This window comes from Papio anubis, chromosome 14, assembly GCF_008728515.1.
Source record: "Papio anubis isolate 15944 chromosome 14, Panubis1.0, whole genome shotgun sequence".
Classification (NCBI taxonomy): Eukaryota; Metazoa; Chordata; class Mammalia; order Primates; family Cercopithecidae; genus Papio; species Papio anubis.
Genome location: NC_044989.1, coordinates 91,220,936 through 91,236,003, shown reverse-complemented (window position 1 = coordinate 91,236,003; position 15,068 = coordinate 91,220,936).

The following is a 15,068-nucleotide window of genomic DNA, read 5'->3' as shown; positions in this document are numbered from 1 at the left end:
ATATGTGAATGCTTGTCTAGGTAAAAATAAGGTAGAGCGACTTACTCTCATGGTTCAGAAAAAACGCATTATATCTTCCAACTTTTCTATAACTTAATGATTATTTTGAAATAAAGATAATTAAAAAAAAAAAAGTAGGCCGGGCGCGGTGGCTCAAGCCTGTAATCCCAGCACTTTGGGAGGCCGAGGCGAGGCATCACGAGATCCAGATCAAGACCATCCTGGCTAACCGGTGAAACCCGTCTCTACTAAAATACAAAATCTAGCCGAGGGAGGTGGCCCGAGCCTGTAGTCCCAGCTACTCGGGGAGGCTGAGGTGGAAAGATTGGCGTAAGCCGAGGCGGAGCTTGCAGTGAGCTGAGATCCGGCCACTGCACTCCACCGTCTCAAAAAAAAAAAAAAAAAAAAAAAAAGAAAGGATTGAGTAGAAAAGCACCGGAGTGGCACACATGGTTAGCGTTGAGGCTCAGCTACGCTGTGGTCACAGCTTGATTTTAACCTTTCAAAACCATAAGACAAGTAGTTTATTTCTTGCTCATGTGACCATTCTGCAGTAGGTATAGCGGTGGGGAGGGCCACCCTCACCCACAGGGTCCTCAGACACCCGGAATTTATTTCCATCTGGTGGACCCACCATACCCTGGGGCCTCATTTTTACCCCTAATTTTCTAAGGTAAACATATTCAACATAACTATGTAAAAATCATCGTGCCTTAATTAGGCTATATATCAGAAAATCTAGAGAAACGTGTTCTTGGGCTACAGCTTAATCTTATTAATTAAAAAAGAAATCCATCTTGCTGTTAGTAGATGGGACATGGGGAATTTTCTTCATGGACATTCTCCCAGCTTTGACAGATGAGGAGTGAGAGGGACAAGATGAGTGGTCCCAGAGGGAAAGGAAGGGCTGTTGTCATAAGAGTGATGACAATTTTGGGAGACGTGGGAGCACTTGCAGAGTGCCAGGCTTTGGTAACCACTGTATTCTCACAGTAGCCAATGAGGTATAATTTCCCTTGGTTTGTAGATTAGAAAACGGAGAGAGAGGTCAAATAATTTGACAGTTTACCCTCTTGGCAGGTGGCAAGGCTGGTATAATACTGGTGGGAATCATCCTGGAATTAATGTCCTCGAAGTCCTGAGGAGAGAGGAGTTTGGTTGACAAAGTGCTGTTTGCTTGTTAGAGAAGGTTAAGTCAGATAATGTATCTACGGTGCCTGGTGCATAGCCTTCAGGAGACAGCGAAGGTTAACGTGAAAGGTACAGCAGTGATTGAGGCGTGACTGAGACTCAACTGAAACAAACAGCATGTGAAATTCAAACACCTTCCAGGATTGATTCACTTGTGTTAAAATGAAGTTACCCAGGGCAAGTTCCGTGCCCCTTAAGTGATAGGGAATTCACAGCTACATTAACAGAGACTGACCTGATATTTACATCTGGTCGGAGGCTGACCTGATTTATATCTGAATTCCGATGTAAATAATTTTGACAGTATTTCCTTAAAATCATTTTGAACAAGGAACAAGAAGCTGCAATGGAAGTTTATGCACAGGAAAAAATGTGAAAGCTTATCCAGCAGGTGGTGCCAAAGTAATGTCTCTTGAAGTGTTCTAATCTTTTCTCCAATTCTTCCCTTTACAGTTTTTATAAATTTACTTACCAAATGCCACTAAACAAACTTGGGGATGAAGAAAAAAACTTAGAAATAATTCACACAGCACTGCCCTGGAAAAACCGTTATCTTGATATACTTTAAAACTTTAAAGCTGGAAAGGGCCTTTAAGAGCATTTTATCAATGGGAAAATGGAGGACCAGGAAAGCTTCACTGGCTACAGTTCCCTCACACCAGGGTCGAAGACTGCCTCCTAGTTTGTTTTTCTCACCACTGGTCCTTATTGTCAGGGGGCAAAAGATGCCACAGAAGGGTTGGACTGGGCATCAAAACTTGAAATACATTTTATATGGTTTGATTACCCCTTGCTACGTCATTTCATTTGACTTCATTGTCTGTCTTTTCAGCTTCCAAATTCTTGTCTCTACATGGTCATAATTCCAGTTCTCTGTTTCTTCATTTGATAAGTGGAGATTTTCTTGGGGTTCAATGGAGTCTGCTAGAAAGGCTTGTCCTTATTTGACCTGAGTCACAGCTTTCCCAGTGCTAAATGTCTCTTTCCAGGGAATGCTTATTAAAAGTATTCACAGGCATGTTTTTTAATGTCACAGCTGCCTAAAGCAAAAAAAAAAAAAATAAATAAATAACACTCAAAGCAGATGGTAGACTGACCAAAAACCTTAAAAGGAAAATCTAAAGAATGAGGTGACTATAAGGCCATTGAAAAACCTTCAACATACTTAATGGGAATCTAAAAGGTCACATGCATGCATAGGCCTCTGTGCATGCTCAGTGAAGACCACAAACAAGAAGTGAAGGCTAAGGCAGAGTTAGTTGTAAACTGCCTGAATGAGTGCTGAAGGTGTGCCCCACCATACACACAAGCACCGTGGCAAAGACTGGGAGATTTACTAGTTCCAAGAGGTTAAGAAAGTCTCTGTCCAATAATTGGCTAACCATTATATAACTGAGGAGAGACGTTAGTGACCACATACTACAAAATATACAGCCTTTACGGAATTGGTTTAGAGAAGTCACTAAACAACCACTACAACAAGTAGTAACAACAGCAAACCATCGAAGGGGAAAGAACTGTTTTTCAGAGTTACCACATTATATTACTTAAAATGTCTAGTCTTTACCAAAAAATGATGACATAAGCAAAGAAATGAGAGTGTATCTCTCACAAGAAAAAAAAGAGCATCAAAACAAAATGTTCCTGAGAAAGACCAGATGTTTGACTTACTAGACAAAAACTGTAAGCTGTTTTATCAATATTCAATGAGCTAAAAAAGTATAAACAACAAAAGTATGAGAATGATGTTTGACCAAATAATGTCAATAGAGATAGCAATGATAAAAATGAACCAAATGAAAATTCTTATCTTGAAAAGTACAATAACTGAGACAAAAAATTTATTAGAGGGTGCTCAAGAGCAGATCTGAGCAGGTAGAAGAAAATCAGTGAATCTGAATATAGGTCAATTGAGATTATTCAGTGTGAGGAACAAAAAGAAGATAGAATGAAGAAAAATTAACGAGTTTCAGAGACCTGTGGAACAACCTCAAGCATACAGACACACACATAGTGAGAGTACCAAAAGAAGAAAAGAGAGGAAGAAAAATATTTGAAGAAATAGTGGTTGAAAACTTTTGAAACTTGACAGAAAAACAGTCTACCTAAGCAGAAAGATTAGCGAACTCCAAATAAGATAAACTCAGAGAGATCTGTACTGAAACATCATAATCAAATGATGGAAAACCAAAACCAAAGATGGAGTTTTGAAAGCAACAAGAGAGAAGTGACTCATTGCATAGTAAAAATCCTCTGTAACATTAACAACTAATTTTTTCCCCCTCAGAAACCATGGTGGTAAGAAGGCAATGGGATAATATATTTAAAGTACTGAAAGAAAAACCAAATGTCAGTCAAGAATTCTATATCCAAGCAAACTATTCAACATGAATAAAAATATAGACACTTGAGATAAAAACTGAATTTGTTAGTAGTTTTGCCCTGCAAGAAATACTAAAGTAGGCCAGGTGCAGTGGCTCACGTCTGTAATCCGAGTAGTTTGGGAGACTGAGGTGGGCAGATCACCTGAGGTCATGAGTTCAAGACCAGCCTGGGCAACATGGTGAAACCCCGTCTCTACTACATATACAAAAATTAGCCAGGCGTGGTGGTGGGCACCTGTAATCCCAGCTACTCAGGAGGCTGAGGCAGGAGAATTGCTTGAATCCAGGAGGTGGAGGTTGCAGTGAGCCGAGACTGTGCCATGGCACTCCAGCCTGGGCAGCAGAGTGAAATTCTGTCTCAAAAAAATAAAATAAAATAAATTAAGGCATTATTGGTAAACCCCAAGACAACACTAAGAAAATAACTTTTAAAAAATGTAGTAAAAGAAATGGGAAAGGAATTAAAATGGTAAACTACTAATTTTTTTGAACAAAAGAGGAGACAACAGTGGAGGAACAAAAAAGATAAGACATACAGAAAACAAAGAGCAAAAAAAAACCAAAAAAAAGTAAAGAGAGGGAATATGAGAATATAATGAATAACACTGTCAGTAAAACAACTTACATGAAATGGACAAATTCCTAGGAAGATAAAAACTACCCAAACTGACTCAAGAATAAATAGGCAATCTGAATAGACTCATAATAAGTGATAAGATTCAATTAGTAATTTGTAAAAACTACCTATAAAGAAAAGTCAAGGCCCAGATGACTTCACCATTGAACTCTACTAAACATTTAAAGGAGAATTAGCCTGGGTGCAGTGGCTTATGCCTGCAATTCTAGCACTTTGGGAGGCCAAGGCAAGTGCATCACTTGAGCTCAGGAGTTCGAGACCAGCCTGGGCAACATGGTGAAATCCCTTCTCTACAAAAAAATTAAAAACTTAGCCAGGGATGGTGGTGTACACCTGTAGTCCCAGCTACTCAGGAGGATGAGACAGGAAGATCGCTTGAGCCCAGGAGGTCAAGGCTGCAGTGAGCCGTGATCACACTACTGCACTCCTGCCTGGGCAACAGAGTGAGACCCTGTCTCAAAAAAAAGGAGAAGGGAGGAGAAGGAGAATGGAGAAAGAGGGAGAAGAGGAAGAGGAGAAGGAGGAGGAAGAGGAAGGAGGGAGGAGGAGGGAGGAGGAGAAGACAGAAAAGGAGGAGGAGAAGAAAGAAGAAAAAGAATAAGAATAATTAGTACCAAGTCTTCATGAATTCTTCCCCAAAATAAAAGAAATTGTATTCCCATCTCATTTTATGAGGTCACTATTACCCTGATGCTCAAATTGGCCAAAGACAACACAAGAAAACTACAGACCAGTATCTTTCATGAATATGGAAGCAAATGTTCTCAACAAAATACTAGCAAACCAAATCCAGCAACATATGAAAAGAATTATACACCAGGACCAAGCAGGATTTATCCTGGGAATGCAAAGATGGTTTAACACCTGAAAATTAATTAATGTAAAACATCATATGAATAGGACAGAAACTCAAAAATGCCATGAGTATCTCAATAGTTGTAGAAAAAGCATTTGCCAAAATGAAATACCCTTTCATGATTTAAAAAAAAAAAAAATACCAACAAATTAGAGGTAGAGTGAGATCTCCTCAACATTATAAAGGATACCTACAGAAAAAAACCCATACTTAATGTCATACTAAATGGCAAAAGACTAGAAGCTTTCCCCCAATTATGGTCTGAATGTTTGTATCCCCTTCAAGTTCATATATTGAAACCTAATCCCCAGTGGAATAGTATTAAGAGGTGCGACCTACCTATGTAACAAACCTGCACGTTCTGCACATGTATCCCAGAACTTAAAGTATGATTAGAAATAAAAAGAGGTGCGACCTATAGAAAGTGATTATGTCATGATGGTAGCATCCTAATGAATTTGATTACTGCCCTTATCAAAGAGGCCCAAGGGAGCTTGTTTGCCCCTTCCACCATGTGAGAATTCAAAAAGAAGTTGCCATCTGTGAGGCACAGACCAAGCTCTTACCAGACACTGAATCTACTGGCACCTTGATCTTGGACTTCCTAGCCCCCAGAACTGTGAGCAATAAATTTGTGTTGTTTATAAATTTCCCAGTCCAAGATATTTTGTTATAACAGGCTGAACAGACTAAGACACCCCCTAAGATCTGGAAAAGACAGGAATGTCATCTCTCACCACTTCTGTTTAACATTGTACTGGAGCTTCTAGCCAGGGAAATCAGAAAAGAAAGAAAGAAAGAAAAAGAAATAAAAGTTATTGAAATGGAAAAATAAAAATATCTCTATTTGCAGATTTAATAGTCTTGTATATAAAAATCTCTAAGGAAACCACTAAAAAACGATTAGAACAATAATGAGTTCTGTAAGGTTTCAGGATACAAGATTGACATATGAAAATCAATCATATTCCTTAAGCCTGCAATGAATAATCCAAAAATGAAAGTAAGAAACCCATTTACAATAGCATCAAAAAGAACAAAATACAATGGCTCATGCTTGTAATCCTAACACTTTGGGAGGCTGAGGCAGGAGGACCGCTTGAGGCCAGGAGTTCAGGATCAGCCTGGACAACATAGGGAGACCCTACAAAAGACTAAAAGATTAAAAGAATTACTCGACACTTTGGGAAGTCAAGGCGTGTGGATTACTTGAGGTAAGGCATTTGAGACCAGCCTGGTCAACATCGCGAAACCCTGTCTCTACTAAAAATACAAAAATTAGCTGGGCATGGTGGTGGGCTCCTGTAATCCAAGCTACCCAGGAGGCTGAGGCAGGAGAATCACTTGAACGCTGGAAGCAGAGGTTGCAGTGAACCAAGATCACGTCACTGCACTCCAGCCTGGGTGACAGAGACTCTGTCTCAAAAAAAAAAAAAAAGAAAAAGAAAAGATTAACCAGGCACGACGATAGACATTTGTGGTCCTACCTATTCAGGAGGCTAGGACATGAGGACCATTTCAGCCCAGGACTTGGAGGTTTTAGTGAGCTATGATCACACCACTGCACTCCAGCCTGGGCAATACAGTGAGATCCTATCTCTAAAATACATAAAATAAAATAAAATACTTAGGAATGAATCTGACAAAGGAAGTGCAAAACTTATACACTAAAAACCATAAAATATTGTTGAAAAAAATAAATAAGCTATAAATGAATTGAAAAAATTCCATGTTCATAGATCAGAAGACTTAACACTGTTAAGACAGCAATCTTCCCCAAATTGACCTTAATTCTGATAATGCAATCCTTACGAGAATCCCCGCCAACTTCTTTGTAGAAATTGAGAAGCTGACTTTAAAATTCATATGCAATTTCAAGGGACCCAGAATAGTCAAAATAATGTTGAGTAAGAACTAAGACAAGGGCTCACACATCTCAAAACTTACTTTAAAGCAACTATAATCAAGACAGTTCAGTAATTGCACAAGGATAGATACATAGATCAATGGAATTGAATTCAGAGTCTAGAAATAAACCCATACATCTATGGTCAGTTGATTTTCAACAAGAGTGCCAAGACCATTCAATGGAGAAAGGACAGTCTCTTTAACAAATGGTGCTGGGACAACTGCATAGCCACATGCAAAAGAATGAAGCTGGACCCCTACCTGAGAATATGTACAAAAATTAACTCAAAATGGACCAAAGACATAAATGTGAGAGCTAGATCCATACATCTCTAAGAAGAAAACATATGGGTAAATCTTCATGACCTTAGATTTGACAAACTATTCTTAGAGTTCACACCAAAAGCATAAGCAAGAAGAGAAAGAAACAGATAGATTGGACTTCATCAAAATTAAGAACTTCTGTGTTTCAAAGGACACTATCAAAAAATGAAAATCAACCCACAGAATGGGAGAAACTATTTGCAAGTCATGTATCTGAGTTGTAGCTAGACTGTATGAAGAACTCCTTCAACTCAATAATAAAAGGACAAATAATCTAACCAAAACATGGCAGAGGTTCTGAATACACATTTTAGGAAGATATACGACAGGCCAATAAGCACATAAAAAGATGCTCTAGACATTACTAATCAAGAAAATGAAAATCACGACCTTAGTAAGATACCACTTTACACCCACTAAGATAGCTGTCATAATAAAAATAACAAAAAAGGAAAATAACAGTGTTCATGAGAATATGGAGAAACTGGAACTCTTCTACATTGCTGGTGGGAAGTAAAATGGTACAGCCTCTTTGGAAAACAGTCTGGCAGTTAATCAAATGATTAAAGAGTTACCATATGACTCAGCAATACCCTCCTAGGTATATACCTAACAGAAATGAAAACTTGTCTACACAAAAACTTGTACATGAATGCTCATTGTAGGATTCACCATAATAGCCACAAATTGTAAACAAACCATTCAGTTGATGAATGGATAACCCAAATATGACATATCCATACAATTGAATATTATTCAGCCATAAAAGTCAATGAAATACTGTTAAATGTGACAAAATAGATGATTCTTGAAGCACGTTAAGTGAAAGAAAAGCACTCACAAAAGCCCCATATTTTATTACTCTGTTTTTACAAAATGCCCAGAATAGGCAAATTCATAGACAGAAAGTAGATTAGCGGTTTCATAGTGCCAAAGGAATAAAAGAATGAGGAATGACTGCTAATGGGCATAGGGTATCTTTTTTGAATGATGAAAATGTTCTTAAATTCAATATTTGTGATGATGGCACAACTTTGTGAATATACTAAAAAGCCGCTCTGTCATACCCTATAATGTGATGAATTTTGTGGTAAATGAATTATATCTCAATTTTGAAAAGTTATATTCAGGGTAACACAACAGAATAAGGAGCATCTACAACATATCGTTAACAATCCCTGGATACAATCCCAAATAACTAGGCATACTAGTAAACCAGAAAAAGTGGCCCCTACTCAGAAGACAAGCAATAGCTATTGAGCCTCAGAGCACACAAGATGGTAAATGACCAAAAAAAAAAAAAAAAAAACGATTTTAAAACTGCAGATATAACTGTGCCCAAGGAGCTAAAGGGGAAAACAAAGTTTATAATAAAGAACCAAATAGAAAATCTCAATAGAAAACAATATTTTAAAAAAACAAAAACAATGACAAAAAATGGAAATATGATACCAACTTATAGAATAAAAAATTCACTGGATGTGTTTAGTGACAGATTGAGGTGACAGAAGAGTCAGTGAACTTAAAGCTAGACCAATAGAAAATATTCAACCTTAAATACACAAAGAAAAATAAAAAAGAAAGAAAAGTGCCTTGTGGACTTGTGGGACAACAGTAAGAGTTCTAAAGCAAAACTAGTCCTAAAAGGACAGGAAGGAGAGAACATAGGAGAAAAACTCCTAGATTAAATGATTAAATAATGGCCCAAAATTCCCTAAATTTGGTGAAAGACACAAATGTATAGATTCAAGAAGCTAAGTGAACTCCAACCAGAATATGCAGAAAAGTACTTGTAGGCATGCTTTACCTGCAGAAATCCAAAGACACAAATATAATATTGAAACCACAATGAATGGGAAGAAATGGCACATCATGTACAAATGAACAATGACAGAAATGAATCTGACCTCTCATCAGAAAGAATGGATGCTAGAGAACAGGTCAGTGATATTGTTAAAGTGCTGAATGTAAAAAAAGTCAACCCAGAATTCTGTATCTATCAAAAATAGTCTTCAAGGACAAAGTCAAAATAAAGACATTTTCAGATAAATCATATTTTTAAAAATTTATTGCTAGCAACCATACAATACAAAGTATGCTAATGAATGTTTTTTTCTTTTTTTGAGACGGAGTCTCGGCTTCGTCACCAGGCTGAGTGCAGTGGCCGGATTCAGCTCTCACTGTAAAGCTCACCTGGTTCACGCATTCTCCTGCTCAGCCTCCCGGTAGCTGGGACTACAGGCGCTCGCCGGTCGCTACCTCGCTAGTTTTGTATTTTTAGTAGAGATCGGGTTTCACCGTTAGCCAGGATGGTCTCGATCTCCTGACCTCGTGATCCGCCCGTCTCGGCCTCCCAAAGTGCTGGGATTACAGGCTTGAGCCACCGCGCCCGGCCACTAATGAATGTTTTTCATGCTGAAGGAAAATGATATCAGAACGGAACGTGTGTCTTCAAAACAAAATGAACAGCACCAGAAATTGTAACTATATCTGTAAATATATAAGAGTATTCTTGCTAAAAATTTGTTAAAAACCCATACGACTATTTAAAGCAAAAATTACAATATTACACTATGGAGTTTCAAAATATACGGACATAATATACATATGACCACCATAGCATAAATGACGGGGGTTGGTAATTGGCCCAGTTGATTGCAAGCTTTTTACATTTTATTTCGTTTACTTATTTACTTCTTTTTTTTTTTTTTTTTGAGACAGGGTCTTGTTCTGTTGCCCAGACTGGAGTGTAGTGGCACTATCACGGCTCACTGCCCTCTCAACTGTTCAGGTTCAAGTGATCCTCCTGCCTCAGCCTTCCAAGTAGCTGGGACTGCAGGCACACACCACCATGCCTGGCTAATGTTTTTCATTTTACTTTTGTAGAGACAGGGTCTCACTATCTTGCCTAGGCTGGTCCAGAACTCCGGGCCTCAAGTAATCCACCTGCCTCAGCCTCCCAAAGTGCTGGGATTACAGACATGAGTCACCACATCTGGCCTTCTTACATTTTATATGCTGTATACACTGTTAACCCTAAAAAACACTATGATAAATTAAGAATGTATATTGTGATCCAGTGGCAGACATTCAACAATTATAACAATAATGCAGAGGTATACATTAAAAGTCAATAAAAGAATTGAAATGAAATTTTAAACAATTCAATGTATTAATCTAAAAGAAGGCAGAAAAGGAAAACAGAGGAATAAAAAACAGAGGGAACTGGCTGAGTGCAGTGGCTCATGCCTGTAATCCCAGCACTTTGGGAGGCCGAGGTGGGTGAATCACCTGAGGTCAGGAGTTTGAGACCAGCCTGACCAACATGGTGAAACCCCGTCTTTAGTAAAGATACAAAAATGAGCCAGGTGTGGTGGCAGGCGCCTGAAATCCCAGCTACTCAGGAGGCTGAGGCAGGAGAATCACTTGAACCTGGGAGGCGGAGGTTGCAGTGAGCCAAGATCGCACCACTGCACTGCAGTCTGGAAGACAGAGCAAGATTCCGTCTCAATAAATAAATAAATAAACAAACAAAGGAAACAAATAGAAAACGAATGATACAATGGTAGGCCTAAATTCAGCCATATCAATAATTACATTAAATTTAAATAAACCAAACACTCAGATTAAAAGGCAAAGATTTTTCACAGTGGATAAAAAGGTAAGACTCAATTATATGCTATGTAAAAAAGTCACACTCAGTGACAGAGTGAGACTCTGTCTCAAAAAAAAGAAGGAAAGAACAAAAGAAAAAGAAAAGAAAGAAAGAAAGATAGAAAGAGAAAGAAGAAAGAAAGAAGGAGGAGGAGGGAAGGAAGGACTGAAAACACAGTGGAGAAAAAGAAAGGAAAGGAAAAGAAGGCAGGCAGGCAGGCAAGGAAGAAGAAGAAGAAGGAGAAGAAGAAGAAGAAGAGGAGGAGGAGGAGAGGAAACTGAAAACATACAGTGGAGAAAAAGAAAGAAAAGGAAGGAAGGAAGGAAAGAAGGAAGGAAGGAGAAAGGAAGGAAGGAAAGAAGGAAGGAAGGAGAAAGGAAGGAAGGAAGGAAGGAAGAAAGAAAGAAAGAAAGAGAAAGAAAGAAAGAAAAGAAAAGAAAAGAAAAAGAAAAGAAAAGAAAGAACTGAAAACATATAGTGTCTTCTCTGACCACAGTGGAATTAAATTATAAATAAATAATAAGATGTCTGGAAAGAAACCAAATACGTGGAAATTAAACCACACAGTTCTAAGTAACCCATGGATCAAAGAAAAAATTATGAGAAAATTTAGAAAGCATTCTGAACTACATGAAAATGAAAAAGCCATATATCAATATTTGCAGTACGCAGCTAAAGTAATACTTAGAGGGAGTGCTATAACTTTAAGCACTTATATTAGGAAAGAAGAAAGCTACAAAGTCAATTACAATTATTTCAATTTTGATAATCTAGGAAAAATATAGCTGAGTGAGTAAACCCAAAGAAAGAGAAAGCAATAAAACAATAATATAAGCTTTATTTTCTTATTTTCTGTATTTTCAATGTTCTTGCATCCGGGGCCTTGCTGACCTGAAAGGGCTGCTCCTCTGGAGTTTGCAAATTCTGAAAGATAGTAAATGACTTGCTCTAGAGCATGCATTTTATATGCAAACCAAATAACTCCAAGTCCATACTCCTGCTTGCTTCCTTTTATCTGGTATGATATCCTTTTGCCCTAAACACTACAAAGCTGGGTACTGGGCAACTAGGGACCACCCCTAGAGCCTAGAGCCCATCCAAACTATTCAAACTATCCAATCCTAACCCTGCTTAGCTTGCTTACCTTGTTTCAGTTGTTCCTTAGTCTCTTGTCCAAATTCCTCTCTCTCTCTTTTCCTCTCTCTCTGCCTGCTCATCTCACCTTGGCATTTTCCTGTGTGATCCTGTTTGATATACCATCCCTCTTGTTCTTAGGAGACTGTGAGTATGATAAAAACTTCTTTCTTCATGGAAATCATTTTCATGTCTGTGTGTCTTACCACACCTGATTAAAACAAATCCTAGGTAGTATTGAAACAAATAAAGATATGAGCAGAAACCAATGAAATTTCAAACAAACACTTGAGAAAATTAGTAAAGCAAAAATTTGGCTCTTTGAGAGGAAAAAAAATTTTATAAATGTTTAGCTATAATAATTAAGAAAAAAGGGAAAGAGCACAAACCATCAATATTAGGAATAAAAGAAGGGCTACCACTACAGATCCTACAGCCATTAAAAAGACAAGTGAATAAATCTATTTTATGCCACTAAATTTGGCAAATTGGATAAAATTTAAAAATTCCTCGAAAACTATAATGTATAACTGACAAAGTGAAAGAAAACATTAAATTGTACATACACATTTATTTAAAGATAATTTTAGACTTAAAAGTTGCAAAATTAGCACTTACACCTTTTATCCAGGTTTTCTTTTTGCTTAGCATTTACTCAATTTCAGTTTGATCTTGGACAACCTACTGAAGCATTCTAAGCCTCAGTTGCACAATCTATAAAATGGGATTAACAATGGGAACCATTTCACTGGGTTGTCATGGGAACAAATGAGAGCATTTGTGACCGGTTTACAGTAGGTGCTCAAGACATGTTTGTTTCCTTCTTATGTTGTCCCTGTATGAAGGACCATCAGTATAAGCAATGTCCCTTTAACTGAGCACTTACTTTATGCTCAGCATTGTGTTAGGCACTTTATTATTTTGAAATCTCATAATCTCTGATAAATACTTGTATTCTCATATATAAATCAGGAAACTGAGGCCTGTAAAGATTAAGAGAGTTACAAGTTCAAACTGGCAGCAAGAAGGGGGTAAGATTTGGCCCAGGCATGTCTGATTTCAAAGGCTGTGTGTGCCTGACTGCATCCACCACTCTGCTGCTTCCAGTGTTGTTCCAGGGACCTCGAACGGAGGGACCAGCTGAAGCTGTGGCAGAAGAACATAGATTGTGAAGATTTCATGGACATTTATTAGTTCCCCAAATTAATACTTTTATAATTTCTTACACCTGTCTTTACTGCAATCTCTGAACATAAATTGTGAAGATTTCATGGACACTTATCACTTCCCCAATCAATACCCTTGTGATTTCCTATGCCTGTCTTTAATCTCTTAATCCTGTCATCTTCATAAGCTGAGGAGGATGAATGTTACCTTAGGACCCTGTGATGATTGTGTCAACTGCACAAATTGTTTGTAGAGCATGTGTGTTTGAACAATAAGAAATCTGGGCATCCTGTTTTTTTTTTTTTTTTTTTTTTTTTTATACTTTAAGTTCTAGGGTATATGTGCACAATGTGCAGGTTTGTTACATATGTATACTTGTGCCATGTTGATGTGCTGTACCCATCAACTCATCATTTACATCAGGTATAACTCCCAATGCCATCCCTTCCCCCTCCCCTCTCCCCAAAATAGGCTCCAGTGTGTGATGTTCCCCTTCCAGAGTCCAAGTGATCTCATTGTTCAGTTCCCACCTATGAGTGAGAACATGCGGTGTTTGGTTTTCTGTTCTTGCGATAGTTTGCTGAGAATGATGGTTTCCAGCTGCATCCATGTCCCTACAAAGGACACAAACTCATCCTTTTTTATGGCTGCATAGTATTCCATGGTGTATATGTGCCACATTTTCTTAATCCAGTCTGTCACTGATGGACATTTGGGTTGATTCCAAGTCTTTGCTATTGTGAATAGTGCCGCAATAAGCATATGTGTGCATGTGTCTTTATAGCAGCATGATTTATAATCCTTTGGGTATATACCCAGTAATGCGATGGCTGGGTCATATGGTATTTCTAGTTCTAGTTCCTTGAAGAATCGCCATACTGTTTTCCACAATGGTTGAACCAGTTTACAATCCCACCAACAGTGTAAAAGTGTTCCTATTTCTCCACATCCTCTCCAGCACCTGTTGTTTCCTGACTTTTTAATGATTGCCATTCTAACTGGTGTGAGATGGTATCTCATTGTGGTTTTGATTTGCATTTCTCTGATGGCCAGTGATGACGAGCATTTTTTCATGTGCCTGTTGGCTGTATGCATGTCTTCTTTTGAGAAATGTCTATTCATATCCTTTGCCCACTTTTTGATGGGGTTGTTTTTTTCTCATAAATTTGTTTGAGTTCTTTGTAGGTTCTGGATATTAGCCCTTTTTCAGATGAGTAGATTGCCATAATTTTCTCCCATTCTGTAGGTTGCCTGTTCACTCTGATGGTAGTTTTTTTTGCTGTGCAGAAGCTCTGTAGTTTAATTAGACCCCATTTGTCAATTTTGGCTTTTGTTGCCATTGCTTTTGGTGTTTTAGACATGAAGTCCTTGCCCATGCCTATGTCCTGAATGGTATTACCTAGGTTTTCTTCTAGGGTTTTTATGGTTTTAGGTCTAACATTTAAGTCTCTAATCCATCTTGAATTAATTTTCATATAAGGAGTAAGGAAAGGATCCAGTTTCAGCTTTCTACTTATGGCTAGCCAATTTTCCCAGCACCATTTATTAAATAGGGAATCCTTTCCCCATTTCTTGTTTTTGTCAGGTTTGTCAATGAACATATGGCTGTAGATGTGTGGTATTATTTCTGAGGGCTCTTTTCTGTTCCATTGGTCTATATCTCTGTTTTGGTACTAGTACCATGCTGTTTTGATTACTGTAGCCTTGTAGTACAGTTTGAAGTCAGGTAAGCATGATGCCTCCAGCTTTGTTCTTTTGGCTTAGGATTGTCTTGGCAATGCGGGGTCTTTTTTGGTTCCATATGAACTTTAA